This window comes from Pristiophorus japonicus, chromosome 23 (assembly GCF_044704955.1).
Source record: "Pristiophorus japonicus isolate sPriJap1 chromosome 23, sPriJap1.hap1, whole genome shotgun sequence".
NCBI classification, from domain to species: Eukaryota; Metazoa; Chordata; class Chondrichthyes; family Pristiophoridae; genus Pristiophorus; species Pristiophorus japonicus.
In genome coordinates this window covers 13911092-13927361 of record NC_091999.1, presented here as the reverse complement: position 1 = coordinate 13927361, position 16270 = coordinate 13911092, and the positions used below count along the sequence as shown (strand labels likewise).

The following is a 16270-nucleotide window of genomic DNA, read 5'->3' as shown; positions in this document are numbered from 1 at the left end:
AGTGCGGCTCTCAGGCCCTGGGCAACATCGAATGCGGCTCTCAGGCTCCAGGCAACACCGAGTGCGGCTCTCAGGCCCCGAGTCAGAGAGCCGGGCCCAGTACCAGCAACCCCCGGGGGCAGCGCCTCCCCCAAACCATTAAAACAACTGGTTGCATTTATACAGCAGACCCAGCAACTCCCAGCCGCTCTGTATCAGGGTGGGTGCTGGACGCGGAAGTCATTCCCTGGCCTCCTGTGCAAGGCATGTCTGTTGGTTCATGTATATTTTGGGTTATGTGTGTGGGTGTGTGTGTCTCTGAGTCTGTCTATCTGTATATATGTCTCTGTGTATGTGCAACTGTCTGTGGAAATCATCACCATGAATTTGGTATGTGCTGGAACTTTTTAAAAAGACTTTGGGAAAATAATACGGGTGTGAACTTTGGTATCTTGATCTGGGTGTCATGGTACATCAGTCATTGATTGTTGGTATGCAGGTGCAGCAGGCGGTGAAGAAGGCAAATGGTATGTTCGCCTTCATAGCTAGGGTATTTGAGTTTAGGAGCAGGGAGGTCTTATTGCAGTTGTTCAGGGCCTCCGTGAGGCCACACCTGGAATATTGTGTTCAGTTTTGGTCTCCGAATCTGAGGAAGGACGTCCTTGCTGTTGAGGGATTGCAGCGAAGGTTCACCAGCATGATTCCCGGGATGGCAGGACTGACATATGAGGAGAGACTGGATGAACTGGGCTGGTATCCACTGGAGTTTAGAAGAATGAGAGGAGATCTCAAAGAAACATGTAAAATTCTGACGAGATTGGACAGCTTCGAGGCTGGAAGAATGTTCTCGCTGTTGGGGAGTTCGAGACCAAGGATCACAGTCTAAGAGTAAGGGGTAAGCCATTTAGAAACAAGATGAGGAGAAACGTCTTCACTCAGAGAGTGGTTAATCTGTGAAATTTTCTACTGCAGAAAGTCATTGAGGCCAGTTTGTTAGATATATTCAAAAGGGAGTTAGATATTGCCCTTACGGCTAAAGGGATGCAGGGGTATGGAGAGAAAGCAGGAAAGGGGTACTGAGGTTGAATGATCAGCCATGATGTTATTGAATGGTGGTGCAGGCTCGAAGGGTCGAATGCCATATTCCTGCACCTAATTTCTATGTTTCTATGTTTCTATGTTGATGCGTGTATATTTTTGGTTATTCTGTGTGAGTGTGTCTGTGTATGTCTATCTGTATATATGTCTCTGTGTATGTGCAACTGTCTGTGGAAATCATCACCATGAATTTGGTACGTCCTGGAACTTTTTAAAAAACTTGGGGAAAATAATACGGTTGTGAACTTTGGTATCGGTTTTGGTTCAGTGGCTCCATTCTTGACTGAATCAGGAGTTGTGTGTGTAAGTCCCACTCCTGAGACTTGAACCCATAATCTTGGCTGACACTCAAATGCAGTACTTGGGGAATTTTGCATTGTTGAAGCTGTTGACCATCGGCTGAAATTTTAAATTGAAGCTCCATCTGCACCCTCGGGTGGATGTGAAAGTTCCCAGAGCCTTAGTTGAAAAATAATAGGAGAGTTGTGCCCGTGTCAATATAACGAAAAAAGTTCGTAAATGCTCCCTGAAATCCTATGTGTCTGTGTGTCGCTGTGTGGCTGGAGCTGAAGCCCAGATTCTCACAGAGGCAGAGTCCAACCACTGACAGGATCAGGACCAGGATGGCCGAGTGATAAAGGCGTTGGACTTAAGATCTAATGGGTTTATGCCCGCGTGGGTTCGAACCCCACTCCTGGTAATTCCTTAATTAAATAGAGATTTTTCCCATCCTGCTCAATGATACCCGATTTTCATCAGCTGAATCTCCAGTTTTCTGTAACTACGTGACACTCTGAGCCGATAATGAAATGAAATTGTGAAATGTCTCTGCCGCTCTCTCTCTTTAGAGAGCTGTTTATGTGTTTGTGTGTTTGAGTTTTTGTCTCTCTCTGACCCACTCTGTCTGTCCCTGTTTCTCTGTTTGTCTCTGTCTCTTTCTCACGGTGTCTAGTTCTGTTGCAATGGGATTCTCTCAGACTCTCTGTCTGACTGCCTCTCTCTGTCCCATTATCTCAGTCTGTCCATGTCTTTGCCTGTCTCTGTTCGTCCCCGACTCTAACCTAATAAATATTTCCATTATTTTCTGTTTTTGTCTCTGTCTCTCTCTCTCGATCTGTCTTTCTCTCTATCTGTCTCCCTCTTTGTCTCTCTCTTTGTCCCTCTCTTTGTCCCTGTCCTTTTCTCTGTCATTCCATCACTATCTGCCCCCTTCTCTTTATGGAGCACGCAAATACATCTCTGCGTATGTATGTGTTTGAGTCTTTTTCTCATTCAGTCTGATCCTCCCTTTCCGTCTCAAACTTTATCTCTCTCTTTGTCTCTATCTTGCTGTCTGTCTCTCCCCGTTTCCCTGTTTGTCTCTGGTTCTCTATGTGTCTGTCTCTTTCTCACAGTGTCCAGTTCTGTTCGAATGGGATTCTCTCAGTCTCTCTGTCTGACTGTCTCACTCTTTCCCATCATCTCTGTCTGTCTATGTTTCTGCCTATCTGTCTCTCTTTGCCTGTCGCTGGTAGTTCCTACCTCTAACCTGCTGAGTATTTCCATCATTTTCTGTTTATCTCTTTGTCTCTCTCTCTATCTGTTGCTCTATCTCTATCTGTCTCTCTCCTTGTCACCGTCTTTATCACTGTCTTTCTCTCACTCTTTCCCTCTCTCTCTTTATAGATCACACACACACATCTCTGTATATGTAGGTGTTTGAGTCTTTTTCTCACTGAGTCTGCCTCACTTTTCAGTCTCATCCTTTCTGTCTCTCGTTGTCTCTCTCTCTCGCTGTCTGTCTATCCCTGTTTGTCGATTTGTCTCTGTCGATCAATGTGTCTGTCGACTTCTGTTCACAGCTCGATTACTGCTCTAACGCAACCCGTACCCTTGTCCGTATAGTGGTGATAATCCCCGCTTGTTATGCGGGAGAACTGGGTTCAATTCCCCGAGGGCGCAGCAGTTTTTTCAAAATGTCGAATTTTACTTCTGTTTCTTGGTATAGATTTTATTAAAAAGTTCCAGAGCAATATAGAACAGTAAAAATACAGCAAGAGGAGATTGCCTCTTCCAGATTTTTTGCAAACGGAGACTTTTTCAGGATTCTGTGGCCGTCTGCTGCACAGAGATGGACGACTGAGTTTTTTCTGAGTAACATTTAAAGTGCCAGAGACGCAGTAATTGTGGCCGAGTGGTTAAAGCGATGGACTAGAAACACTGGGTTTTCTGCGCGTAGGTTAGAATCCTGCCGACTACGATTCTCAGCATTTTTTATTCCATTTTACAATTTAACCAGGTTTTGGCAAAACTGATCCTGAGATAGATGGAATAACGTCCCACACCTTTCAACACTGACATTTTTTTCACATTTCTATTAGTCTGCAATATTCACGATACATACGGATAGAAAAATGCAAAAATCAGCCAAAGTAGTGACTCAGCCTGTCTATCCCTCGATATGTCTAAGGCATCTGTGTGTGTGTCCGTTGGTGCATGTATATTTCTGGTTATGTGTGTGTGTGTGTCTCTGTGACTGTCTATCTGTATATATGTCTCTGTGTATGTGCAACTGTCTGTGGAAATCATCACCATGAATTTGGTATGTCCTGGAACTTTTTCAAAAGCATTGGGGAAAATAATACGGTTGTGAACTTTTGTATCAGCTCTGGTTCAGTGGCAGCATTCTCGACTGAATCAGGAGTTTGTGTGTTTAAGTCCCACTCCTGAGACTTGAGCAGATAATCTTGGCAGACACTCAAGTGCAGTACTTGGGGAATTTTGCATTGTTGAAGCTGTTGACTTTCGGAAGAAATGTTAAATTAAAGCTCCGTCTGCACCCTCAGGTGGATGTGAATGTTCCCACAACATTACTCGAAAAAGAATAGGAGAGTTGCCCCACTCTCAATATTACTAAAAATGTTCCTAAATGCTCACTGAAACCCGATGTGTATGTGTGTGTCTGTGGGGTGGAGTTGAAGCCCAGATTCTCACAGAGACAGAATCGAAACACTGGAAGGACCAGGATGGCCGAATGGTCAAGTCGTTGGCCTTAAAATTCAATGGGATTTTCCCACGAGGGTTCGTACCCCACTCCTCGAATCTCTTTAATTTATCACTGATGTCCTCCCATGTTGATCAGTGATACCCGATTTTCATCTGTTGAATCAACAATTTTCTGTAACTCTGTGACACTCTGAGCCGATCATGAAATGAAATTGTGAAATGTATCTGTGTATCTCAGTCTCTGCCTTTCTGTCTTTGGAGAGCTGTGCATGTGTTTGTGTGCTTGAGTCTGAGTCTCTCTGACTCACTCTTTTTGTGCCTGTTTCTCTGTTTGTCTCTGTCTCTCAATCTGTCTCTTTCTCACGGTGCCCACGTCTGTTCCAATGGGATTCTCTCAGACTCTCTGTCTGACTGTCTCTCTCTTTCCCATCATCTCTGCCCATGTCTTTGCCTGTCTCACTTTGTCCCTGTCTCTAACCTGATGAGTATTTTCATCATTTTCTGTTTTACAAACATAGAAACATAGAAAATAGCTGCAGGAGTAGGCCATTAGGCCCTTCGAGCCTGCGCCACCATTCAATATGTTCATGGCTGATCATTCCTTCAGTTCCCCTTTTCTGCTTTCTCTCCATACCCCTTCACCCCCTTATCCGTAAGGGCCATATCTAACTCCCTCTTGAATATATCCAATGAACTGGCATCAACAACTCTCTGCGGCAGGAATTCCACAGGTCAACAACTCTGTGAGTGAAGAAGTTTCTCCTCATCTCAGTGCTAAATGGCCTACCCATTATCCTAAGACTATGTCCCCTGGTTCTGGACTTCCCCAACATCGAGAACATTCTTCCCGCATCTAACCTGTACAGTCCCGTCAGAAGCTTATATATTTCTATGCGATCCCCTTTCATCATTCTAAACGCCAGTGAATAAAGGCCCAGTTGATCCAATCTCTCCTCATATGACAGTCCTGCCATCCCTGGAATCGGTCTGTTGACAATATCGGACCGAGTCAGCATGGATTTATGAAAGGGAAATCATGCTTGATGAATCTTCTGGAATTTTTTGAGGATGTAACGAGTAGAGTGGACAAGGGAGAACCAGTGGATGTGGTGTATTTGGACTTTCAATAGGCTTTTGACAAGGTCCCGCACAAGAGATTGGTGTACAAAGTCCAAGCGCATGGTATTGGGATTAATGTACTGACGTGAATAGAGAACTGTTTGGCAACTGGTTTGCTGCACTCCCTCAATAGCAAGAATGTCCTTCCTCAGACTAGGAGACCAAAACTGAACACAATATACCAGGTCTGGCCTCACTAAGGCCTTGTACAACTGCAGTAAGGTCTCCCTGCTCCTATATTCAAATCCCCTAGCTATGAAGGCCAGCATACCATTTGCCTTATTTACCGCCTGCTGTACCTGCGTGCCCACTTTCAGTGACTGATAAACCAGATCTCGTTGCACCTCCCCTTTCAGATAATATTCTGCCTTTGTGTTTTTGCCCCCAAAATGGATAACCTCACATTTATCCACATTATACTGCATCTGCCATATATTTTCCCACTCACCTAATCTGTCCAAGTCACCCTGCAGCCTCTTAGCATCCTCCTCACAGCTCGCACCGCCACCCAGTTTAGTGTCATCTGCAAACTTGGAGATATTACACTCTATTCCTTCAACCAAATCGTTAATATATATTGTAAAGAGCTGGGGTCCCAGCACTGAGCCCTGCCATTCTGAAAAGGACCTGTTTATCCCGATTCTCTGCTTCCTATCTGCCAACCAGTTCTCTATCCACGTCAGTACATTAATCCCAATACCATGCGCTTGGATTTTGTGCACCAACCTCTTGTGCGGGACCTTGTCAAAAGCCTATTGAAAATCCAAATACACCACATCCACTGGTTCTCCCTTGTCCACTCTACTCGTTACATCCTCAAAAAATTCCAGAAGATTTGTCAAGCATGATTTCCCTTCCATAAATCTGTGCTGACTCGGTCCGATCCTGTCACTGCTTTCCAAATGGGCTGCTATTTCATCCTTAATGATTGATTCCAACATTTTCCCCACTACCGATGTCAGGCTAACCGGTCTAGAATTACCCGCTTTCTCTCTCCCTCCTTTTTAAAAAAGTGCCATCACATTAGCTACCCTCCAGTCCATAGGAACTGATCCAGAGTCGATAGATTGTTGGAAAATGATCACCAATGCATCCATTATTTCTCGGGCCACTTCCTTAAGTACTCTGGGATGCAGACTATCAGGACCCAGGGATTTATCGGCCTTTAATCCCATCAATTTCCCTAACACAATTACCCGCCAGTAAGGATATCTTTCAGTTCCTCATTCTCACTAGACTCACAGTCCCCGAGTACATTTGGAAGGTTTTTTGTATCTTCCTTTGTAAAGACAGAACCGAATTATTGTCTCTATCTCTCTCTATATCTGTCTTTCTCTCTATCTGTCTCCCTCTTTGTCCCTGTCTTTGTCTCTGTCATTCCATCACTATTTGCCTCCCTCTCTTTATGGAGCACACAAACACATCTCTGTGTATGTATGTGTTTGAGTCTTTCTGTCATTCAGTCTGACCCTCCCTCTCAGTCTCAAAGTTTCTGTCTTTCTTTGTCTCTATCTCGCTGTCTGTCTCTCCCTGTTTCCCTGTCTCTCAACTTATCTGTCTCTTTCTCACGATGTCTAGTTCTGTTCCAATGGGATTCTCTGTCTCTCTGTCTGACTGTCTCTCTCATTCCCATCATCTCTGTCTGTCCATGTCTCTACCTGTCTCTCTCTTTGCCTGTCTCTGTTAGTTCCTGTCTCTAACCTGCTGAGTATTTCCATCATTTTCTGTTTATATCTCTGTCTATCTCTCTATCTGTCGCTCACTCTTTTTCTGTCTCTCTCTTTGTCACTGTCTTTGTCACTGTCTTTCTCTCACTCTTTCCCACTCTCTCTTTATAGAGCACACACACACACACACATCTCTGTATATGTGTGTGTTTGAGTCTTTTTCTCACTCAGTCTGCCTCTCCTTCTCAGTCTCATACTTTCTGTCTCACGTCTCTATCTCGCTGTCTGTCTCTCCCTGTTTGTCGGTTTGTCTCTGTCTCTCAATGTGCCTGTCGACTTCTCATGGTGTCCAGTTCTGTTCACAGCTCGATTCCTGCTCTGACAGAACAAATACCCGTCAGTTCCTCGTTAGTGTAGTAGTTAGTATCCCTCCCTGTCACGCGCGAGGTCGGGGTTCAATTCCCCGATGAGGATGGAGCTTTATCAAAATGTTGAATATTACTTCTATATGTCCTGGAACTTTATAAAAAGACTTGGGGAAAGTAATACGGATGTGAGCTTTGGTATCGGCTTTGGTTCAGTGGCAGCATTCTCGACTGAATCAGGAGGTTGTGTGTATAAGTCCTACTCCTGAGACTTGAGCATGTAATCTTGGCTGACACTCAAATGCAGTACTTGGGGAATTTTGCATTGTTGAAGCTGTTGACTTTCAGATGAAATGTTAAATTGAAGCTCCGTCTGCACCCTCGGGTGGATGCAAAAGTTCCCAGAGCATTACTCGAAAAAGAATAGGAGAGTTGCCCCTGTGTCAATATTACGATAAATATTTGAAAATGGTCATTGAAAACCTATATCTGTGAGAGTGGAGCTGCAGCCCATATTCTCACAGAGACAAAATCCGAATACTGACAAAACCAGGATGGCCGAGTGGTTTCGGCGTTGGACGTAAAATCCAATGGGTGTATAGCTGCGTGGGTTTGAACCCCACTCCTGGTAAATCTTTAAATTCAAACCGATTTCCTCCCATCCTGCTCAGTTGTACCCGAATGTATTCTGTTGAATCTGCACATGTCGATAACTTTATAACATTCTCAACTGACAAAGAAATGGGATTGTGCAATGTTTCTGTGCCTCTCACTCTCTGTCTTAAGAGAGCTCTTTACGTGTTTGTGTTTGAGTCTGACTCACTCTGTCTGAGGAATTACAAGCTGAATTTAGGGAGCTGGGAACTAAATTAACAAATAGGACCTCAAAGGTAGCAATTTCAGAATAGCTACCACTGCCACCTGCTAGTCAGAGTAGGAATCGCAGGATAGCTCAGATGAATGTGTGGTGCAGAAGGGAGGGATTCAATTTCCTGGGACATTGGAAGCGGTTCTGGGGGAGCTGGGACCAGTGCAAACCAGACGCTCTGCACCTGGGCAGAACCAATGTCCACAGGGGAGAGTTTGCTCGTGTTGTTGGGGAGGGGTTAAACTAATATGGCAGTGGGATGGGAACCTATGCAGGGAGACAGAGGGAAGTAAGATGGGGGCTGAATAGTAAAGGTGGAGGGCAGAGAAACCCAAGGCAAAAATCAAAAAGGGCCACATTGCAGCAAAATTCTAAAGGGACAAGGTGTGTTAAGATAACAAGCCTGAAGGCTCTGTGCCTCAATGCGAGGAGTATTCGTAATAAAGTGGACAAATTAACTGCACAGGCAGCAATGAATGAATATGATGTAATTGGCATCACGGAGAAATGGCTCCAGGGTGACGAAGGCTGGGAACGCAACATCCAGGGATATTCACCATTCAGGAAGGATAGACACAAAGGAAAAGGAGGTGGGGTGGCATTGCTGGTTGAAGAGGAAATTAACGCAATAGTAAGGAAGGACATTCGCATGGATTCTGTGTGGGTGGAGCTGCGGAATATCAAAGGGAAGAAAACGTTAGTGAGAGTTGTGTACCACCAAACAATCGTAGTGAGTTTGGGGACAGCATCAAACAAGAAAGGAGGAATGTGTGCAATAAAGGTACAGAAGTTATCACGGGCGACTTTAATCTACATATAGATTGGGCTAACCAAACTGGTAGCAATACGGTGGAGGAGGATTTGCTGGAGTGTATTCAGGATGGTTTCTCGACCAATATGTCGAGGAACCATCTAGAGGGCTGGCCATCCTAGACTGGTTGATGTGTAATGAGAAAAGACTAATTAGCAATCTTGTTGTGTGAGGCCCCTTGGAGAAGAGTAACCATAATAAGGTAGAATTGTTTGTTAAGGTGGAGAGTGAAACAATTAATTCTGAGACTGGGGTCCTGAACTTAAGGAAAGGTAACTTCGATGGTATGAGACATGGATTGGCTAGAATAGACTGGGAAATGATACTTAAAGGGTTGACGGCAGATAGGCAATGGAAAAAATTTTAAGATCACATGGATGAACTTCAACAATTGGACATCCCTGTCTGGAGTAAAAAATAAAACGGGAAAGGTGGCTCAACCGTGGCTAACAAGGGAAATTAAGGATAGTGTTAAATCCAAGGAAGAGGCATATAAATTGGTCAGAAAAAGCATTAACCTGAGGACGGGTAGAAATTTAGAATTCAGCAGAGGAGGACAAAGGGTTTAATTCGGAGGGGAAAAATAGAGTATGAGAGGAAGCTTGCTGGGAACATAAAAACTTCTATAGATAAGTGAAGAGAAAAAGATTAGTGAAGGCAAACGTAGGTCCCTTGCAGTCAGATTCAGGTGAATTTATAATGGGGAACAAAGAAATGGTAGACCAGTTGAACAAATACTTTGGTTCTGCATTCACATTCACGCATAACCTTCTGGAAATAGTACGTGACCGAGGGGCTAGTGAGAAGGAGGAACTGAAGGAAATCCTTATTTGTGGGAAATTATGTTCGGGAAATTGATGGGACTAAAGGCCGATAAATCCCCGGGGCCTGATGGTCTGCATCCCAGAGTACTTAAGGAAGTGGCCCTAGAAATAGTGGATGCATTGGAGATCATTTTCCAACAGTCCATCAACTCGAGATCAATTCGTATGGACTGGAGGGTAGCTAATGTAACACCACATTTTGAAAAAGGAGGGAGAGAGAAAACGGGTAATTATAGACCGGTTAGCCTGACATCAGTGGTGGGGAAAATGTTGGAATCAATTATTAAAGATGAAATAGCAGCGCAATTGGAAAGCACTGACAGGATCAGTCCAAATCAGCATGGATTTATGAAAGGGAAATCATGCTTGACAAATCTTCTAGAATTTTGTGAGGATGTAACTAGTAGAGTGGACAAGGGAGAACCAGTGGATGTGGTGCAGTGGGACTTTCAAAAGACTTTTGACAAGGTCCCACACAAGAGGGTGGTGTGCAATATTAAAGCACATGGTATTGGAGGTAATGTATTGATGTGGATAGAGAACTGGTTGATAGACAGGAAACAGAGAGTCGGGATAAATGGGTCCTTTTCACAATGGCAGGCTGTGACTAGTTGGGTGCCGCAGGGCTCAGTGCCGGGACCCCAGCAATTTACAATATACATCAATGACTTAGATGAAGGAATTGTGTATAATATCTCCAAGTTTGCAGATGACATTATGCTGGATGGCGGTGTGAAATGTGAGGAGGATGCTAAGAGACTGCAGGGTGACTTGGACAGGTTAGATGAGTGGGCAATTGCGTGGCAGATGTAGTGTAATATCGATAAATGTGAGGTTATGCACTTTGGTGGCAAAAACACGAAGGCAGAATATTATCTGAATGGTGGCAAATTAGGAAAAGGGAAGTGCAACGAGACCTGGGTATCATGGCACATCAGTCATTGAAGATTGGCATGCAGGTGCAGCAGACAGGAAGAAGGCAAATAACATGTTGGCCCCATATCTTGGGGATTTGAATATAGCAGCAGGGCGGTTTGCTGAGGCCTCACCTGAAATACTGTGTTCAGTTTTGTTCTAATCTGAGGAAGGACGTTCTTGCTATTGAGGGAGTGCAGCGAAGGTTCATCAGACTGATTTCCGGGATGGCAGGACTGACATATGAGGAGAGATAGGATCGGCTGGGCCTGTATTCACTGGAGTTTAGAAGAATGAGAGGCGACCTCAGAAACATATACAATTCTGACGGGACTGGACAGGTTAGATGCACGAAGAATGTTCCCGATGTTGGGGGAGTCCAGTCTAAGGACAAGGGGTAAACCATTTAGGACCGAGATGAGGAGAAACTTCTTCACTCAGAGTTGTTAACCTGTGGAATTCTCTTCCGCAGAACGTTGTTGATGCCAGTTCATCAGATATATTCAAGAAGGAGTTGGATATGGCCCTTAAGGTAAAGGGATCAAGGGGTATGGAGCGAAAGCAGGAAAGGGGTACTGAGGTGAATGATCAGCCATGATCTTATTGAACATTGGTGCAGGCTCGAAGGGGCGAATGGCCTATTCCTGCAACCTTTTTCTATGTTTCTATATTTCAGGGTGCATGCATCTAATGGCCCAGTGTGCTGTGCCATTTCTTTCAACTGGATGCTATTTATTGAACCTGTAACTCGCCCGGTTTTAATCTGATCCATATTGTGTCTCACCTGACCAATCATCCATCTCCCATAGGCATGACATGTGTCTCTTTTCCTGTCCTCGGCATCGTCCTCTCAATTCCTGCTTATTTTGCTCGTTAATTGTTCGTGCATGGCCTTCCAATATGCATTTTTTTTGGCTGTTTTAGATCCTAACTCTGAAGATTCTATCCCAATCCTGGCCTGTTTCCTGATTAGTACCTCCGTTGTTCCCCTCAAACTAGCTACACCTGCCTTGATCGCCTGTATATCTGATGCATCGACTAGAGATGTCGCTGTAAAGTTAATACGTCATTCGCTGTTGATCTCCTGTCTTTCTTCTTTGTGTCTCAGCTGCTTGTGTTACTCCCTTGCTCCTGATGTGTCACTAGCTATTCTCAGGATTGTATCTAGCAATTGTGTTTACAACGCTTTAGTCTTGTGGCTCATTGTTTTCTGGCAGGTATAGAGCTGATTAATTTATGCTCACAAGTAACATTTCATGCTGCACATTGTCAAATAACAACATTACTTCTGTTCCAGGTTTAACTACCACGCAATTTCCCAAGGTTAATTCCCCTGGTTTACAATATTCAGGTAACATTTTTTGCACACTTATCTTGTGGCTTCAAGACAAATGCTCCTGACACTTAGATGCCGCCCCCTAGAGGCTGCTTTACATAGTTGTTTTACCCTCCGGTGTGGGTAAATGCTTCTGGGCCCTCTAGGGGCGGCATTGTAGCTTGTCCTTGTAGAATCGGAAGGACAGTGATGATCACGTTTATATTCTGTTGATAAAACACATCCTGGATATTCCAGGTTTTAGTTAGAGTCTTACCATTTCCATTTCAACCGGACTTTCCTTTCACTAGCCGCTGTATTCGTTCTGCACTTGCTGTGGTTAGGCACAAAATTCCTGCAATAGCTAAAGAACCCCAGTGTCTTACACACCCCTCAGACTGGTTTTGGTCGGGGCTTAATCCTAATGTCCTCCTTCCTGTCATTGGACATGATCCTAGTTCCTTGGGATATTTCTTGTCCCAAGTACTGTACGACAGCTTGCCCGATTTGTGCCTTTTTGGGATTTACTTTAAATCTTGCATTCTGTTATCTCAAATGTCTTTTCCATAACTAGAACAGAGTCTAGCATGTAGGCTTTGATAGCTGCTTTCCGTTATCTCAAATGTTCCAGTTTCAAAGCCTTTACTTCTCACTTTCTGTGGTTCTTCAACCACCGTATCTGAAGTCACAAGTTCAACTTATATTTTCCTTTGTTCTAAACTGCTAAAGCCTGCCGTTTTAACATTTAATTTTTTTCAAAATTCCTTTTGCACTTTCGCAGATAGCTCCCCACTTGCCCAGGAGTTTGACCTGATACCTGAAGATATTTCGACATTGTTTCCAAATATTATAGTTTTATTTTTTTTTAAAAAAGAGATCAGATTTAACTTTTTATTTTAAATATATCTCATTTTGTTGTGTTAAACAGTGGTACTTGAAATCTTCACAACAAAATTAACTCTTCACTGCTCCCATCCTAATTTCTGCTCCCCTTTTGTAGTATTTGTATTTATTGTTGGATTATGAAATATCAAATATGGTAATACTGTTTTTTAATCAGACTTATCATTCATGCTTATAGTGATTCACAGATCACAGAATGCAAAGTACTTGTTTTGTAATTATGTGCCTAACTTCTGTTTTAGAAGCTGAACATCACAAACTCTAATCTTTTGCGCTGTAACTTCAATTTTGAGATACAGTATCTCATAAATTTCATCTTTTTAAGCTTCAGCTTCTGACGCAGTATGTTTACTTTTATTAAAAGTCTTCCAAACCCAAGATTTTCCAATACAACCAAAATGTTTATCAAGGAGAATCAACAGAAATATCTCAAAATCCCAATTGAAATATTGTACTGCCAATCTTTTATTTAAAAATCTTTTTACTGAGCTAGAAGCTTTCGCATCAAGATTTTACACGAAGGAATATGGGGGAGTACTTCCCCAGCCCACAGCCTCGAGACACCCACGCAGGCTCCTTTTTTTAAAGACATTACAATTTCCCTGCTCCGTTCTTTATCTCATTCCTGGACTAAATGTATTATCTTTCAAACAAATGTAGTCAATGATTACATATTTTCTTTTGACAAGTGAGCGTGTCAAAAAAATGTTTTTTAAAACCATCGGGACCACGCATTTTTTATCTTTTGCTCAACAAACCTATCCTTTGTGCATTTCCTAGCTCCATAACATATCATCTGAATAAATTCACACCTGGGTTTCTAACTTAAAATGTAATTCAATTCTAGGTTCACACTTTCTTAAAACTTCCTTCATACAGGACAACACTGCAAAGGGTTAAAAAAATTCACTCTGTCTGAAAAAGTGGGTGGGGTCATAACAACAGACAGCTCTACCACTTTCTGAAGAAGGTTTTCAGACACATGAAAAATTCATTAATTCCCACCTCAAATATTCCGCAGTCAAAAATCACACAAGCATTTCCATTCAAAGACAGACATTCACAAAAGTCTCTCTTTATTCAACACAGCTTATTGTTTGGCTGGCTCTATTTTGGATCCATACTTCACCTAAGATAGTCACTAACAGTTTTTATTTTGGTCTTCCGAAAAATATCTACTAAGCGAGCCTTCTGGCCCCCAATCAATCCTTTATTTTCCTCAGGTCCTAATCATAACCCTGTTAGTGGGGAATACAAATTTGGGCCAAATTCCTCTGTCCATTCCCTTCTGTCAACTATATCTATTTTTATACTTACATCCTGTTGTCTTTTGTCACTTTCTCTGTCCATCTCACCTTCGGGTATCTTTCTATTCATCTTTCCGGCTGTTAAAATTATCTTTTTCCCTTCATCATATCCTGCCTTAACCTTTTCAGATTTATCTCTCAGAAACTCTTCTGGTAGTTTATACCTCAGCCCTCCAAGGGCCTTGGCAGATTCCTTTGCCATTTCATACATTGGGGCTTTTCCCCAGTTCCTGTTTTACCATCTTTACTTAAGCAGAACTTTTTACACCAAGGCTTTTTACCTAGTGCTGTTTTTCCGCCTTTACTTATGCGGAACTATTTACACCGAGGCTTTTTCCCCGATATCCCGTATACGTACTTATTCTACAGACACTTCCAGTATTTATTTAAAGTGTCCTGATGCGCCCCTCAACTGGATTTACTGGCTGCATGGACTCTGCCTCAGATTCGTTTGATCTCTGGTTACTTTCTCAAGGTAATTCTCTACTCACTCGTTGTTAGGTTGGTTTGGCTTTTTGAGTCTAATCTGCCCGTCCAGTAGATCCTGCTGACTGTGCCAAGTTCTTAGGGTTAACTTCAAATCACCACTCGGAGTCCGTTAGCCTTAAAGTAAATGCAGTTTTTATTAATAAAAGATACAAGCTGGCAGTGGAGCTATCCTTGAAGGAATGCTCAGAGAAACTGCCAGAGACATCTTATTTTATACAGTTTCAGATTATAGCATTATGTAATTATGCAAGTTACAATTAATACGTGCTGATTGATTAATACATGATTGCTTCCTCCAATCTGGCCTCTATATGCTTTAATTGGTAATTCAGGATACATGTTCTTATGATTCTTTTTATTTAACTTGTATCTTGTTATAGAATTCAAATTCTATGTTATCTGTGTCTGTGCCCAGCTCCCAAGGCCTTTGGTCTATGAATTGGAACATCTGCCCCTCTGTGGAAGGCATCCCACACATGCTTCCCACAGTCTGAAAAACAGGCTGTGGGATCCATTTTAAAAATCTGTTAACTCCATTTTAAAACATCCCAATTATTATTATTAATTGTAATTACGATTTGTGATCTGCCCTTTCAGTCTATTATGGGGTATCTTATCGAAGGCCTTTGGAAATCTAGATAAATTAGATTACGCTAGTTTACGCTATCTGTTACCTCTTCGAAAAATTCAAAAAATTTGGTCAATTCAAGACTTTCCCTTTTATAATCCATGCTGACTATTCATTTTTGGTTTCTAGTTGTTCTTCCACTTTCTCCTTTAGTAGGGAATCCATTATTTTTCCTACCAACGACGTTAAGTTGACTGGACTATAGTTCCTCAGACACGTTCTACCTCCCTTCTTAAAAATAGGTATTACATTAGGTGTCTGACAATCCTCCGGCACTGCACTTTATTCTAACGAAATATTAAATATGTTTATTAATGCCTCTGCTATCTCTTCCCTAGATGTAATTCGTCCGAAGCCGGCATTTTATCCATTTTCGGTTTGATTAGTTTATATAATATTTTCCTCTTGTTATTTTAAATGCAGTTATTTCATTTCTAATATCATCCAATGTCATGTCCACCTGTGTTGTCTCCCTGATAAATACTGATGCAAAGTAATTGTTTAATATTTCTTCCTATCTCTGCCTGTGGACAACCTTCTGAGCCACGTACCTTGGTATGTATTGTGGATGTCCTCCACGCAAACTTTATCCTTATCATTAAAGGTAACGAGTATATCATACCTGTTGGGCAGGAGCAGTGTCTCATTCTCAGCCTCTCAGTTCTCGCTACACGGCACCCAACCAGCCACGGACTTTCCTGAACCTGCGCTTTTCTGTGGGATGTGACTGTTTTCTGGATTAAATCACTTATCCTGTGTGTTTCAGAGTGTGTCGAACTCGCACTCCAGCCCAATTACCCTGAGCCAGAGCGAACAAAGCATAGACATTTCCTGCAGATGTGGGAATGTGGGACAGATTTGCTGTCCACAAACTCACACACATTACAGTCTCGATTCATTGCCTACCCTGCCATCTTTAGTTATTTTTTATAAATGTATTTGCTTATTTACACACTGAATTAATTTAATTACTTAGTTTTTATTCAAATGCTTATTT

General features: G+C 42.6%; 2 non-coding genes across 2 annotated transcripts; both read left to right on the top strand.

The window, feature by feature from the left end:
- Positions 1 to 1694: 1694 nt before the first annotated feature.
- On the top strand, positions 1695 to 1777 carry trnal-uaa (transfer RNA leucine (anticodon UAA)). Its single transcript has one exon. It is a non-coding gene; the product is annotated as a tRNA-Leu (tRNA).
- Positions 1778 to 7761: 5984 nt separating this feature from the next.
- Positions 7762 to 7844, top strand: trnal-uaa (transfer RNA leucine (anticodon UAA)). Its single transcript has one exon. It is a non-coding gene; the product is annotated as a tRNA-Leu (tRNA).
- Positions 7845 to 16270: the final 8426 nt, after the last annotated feature.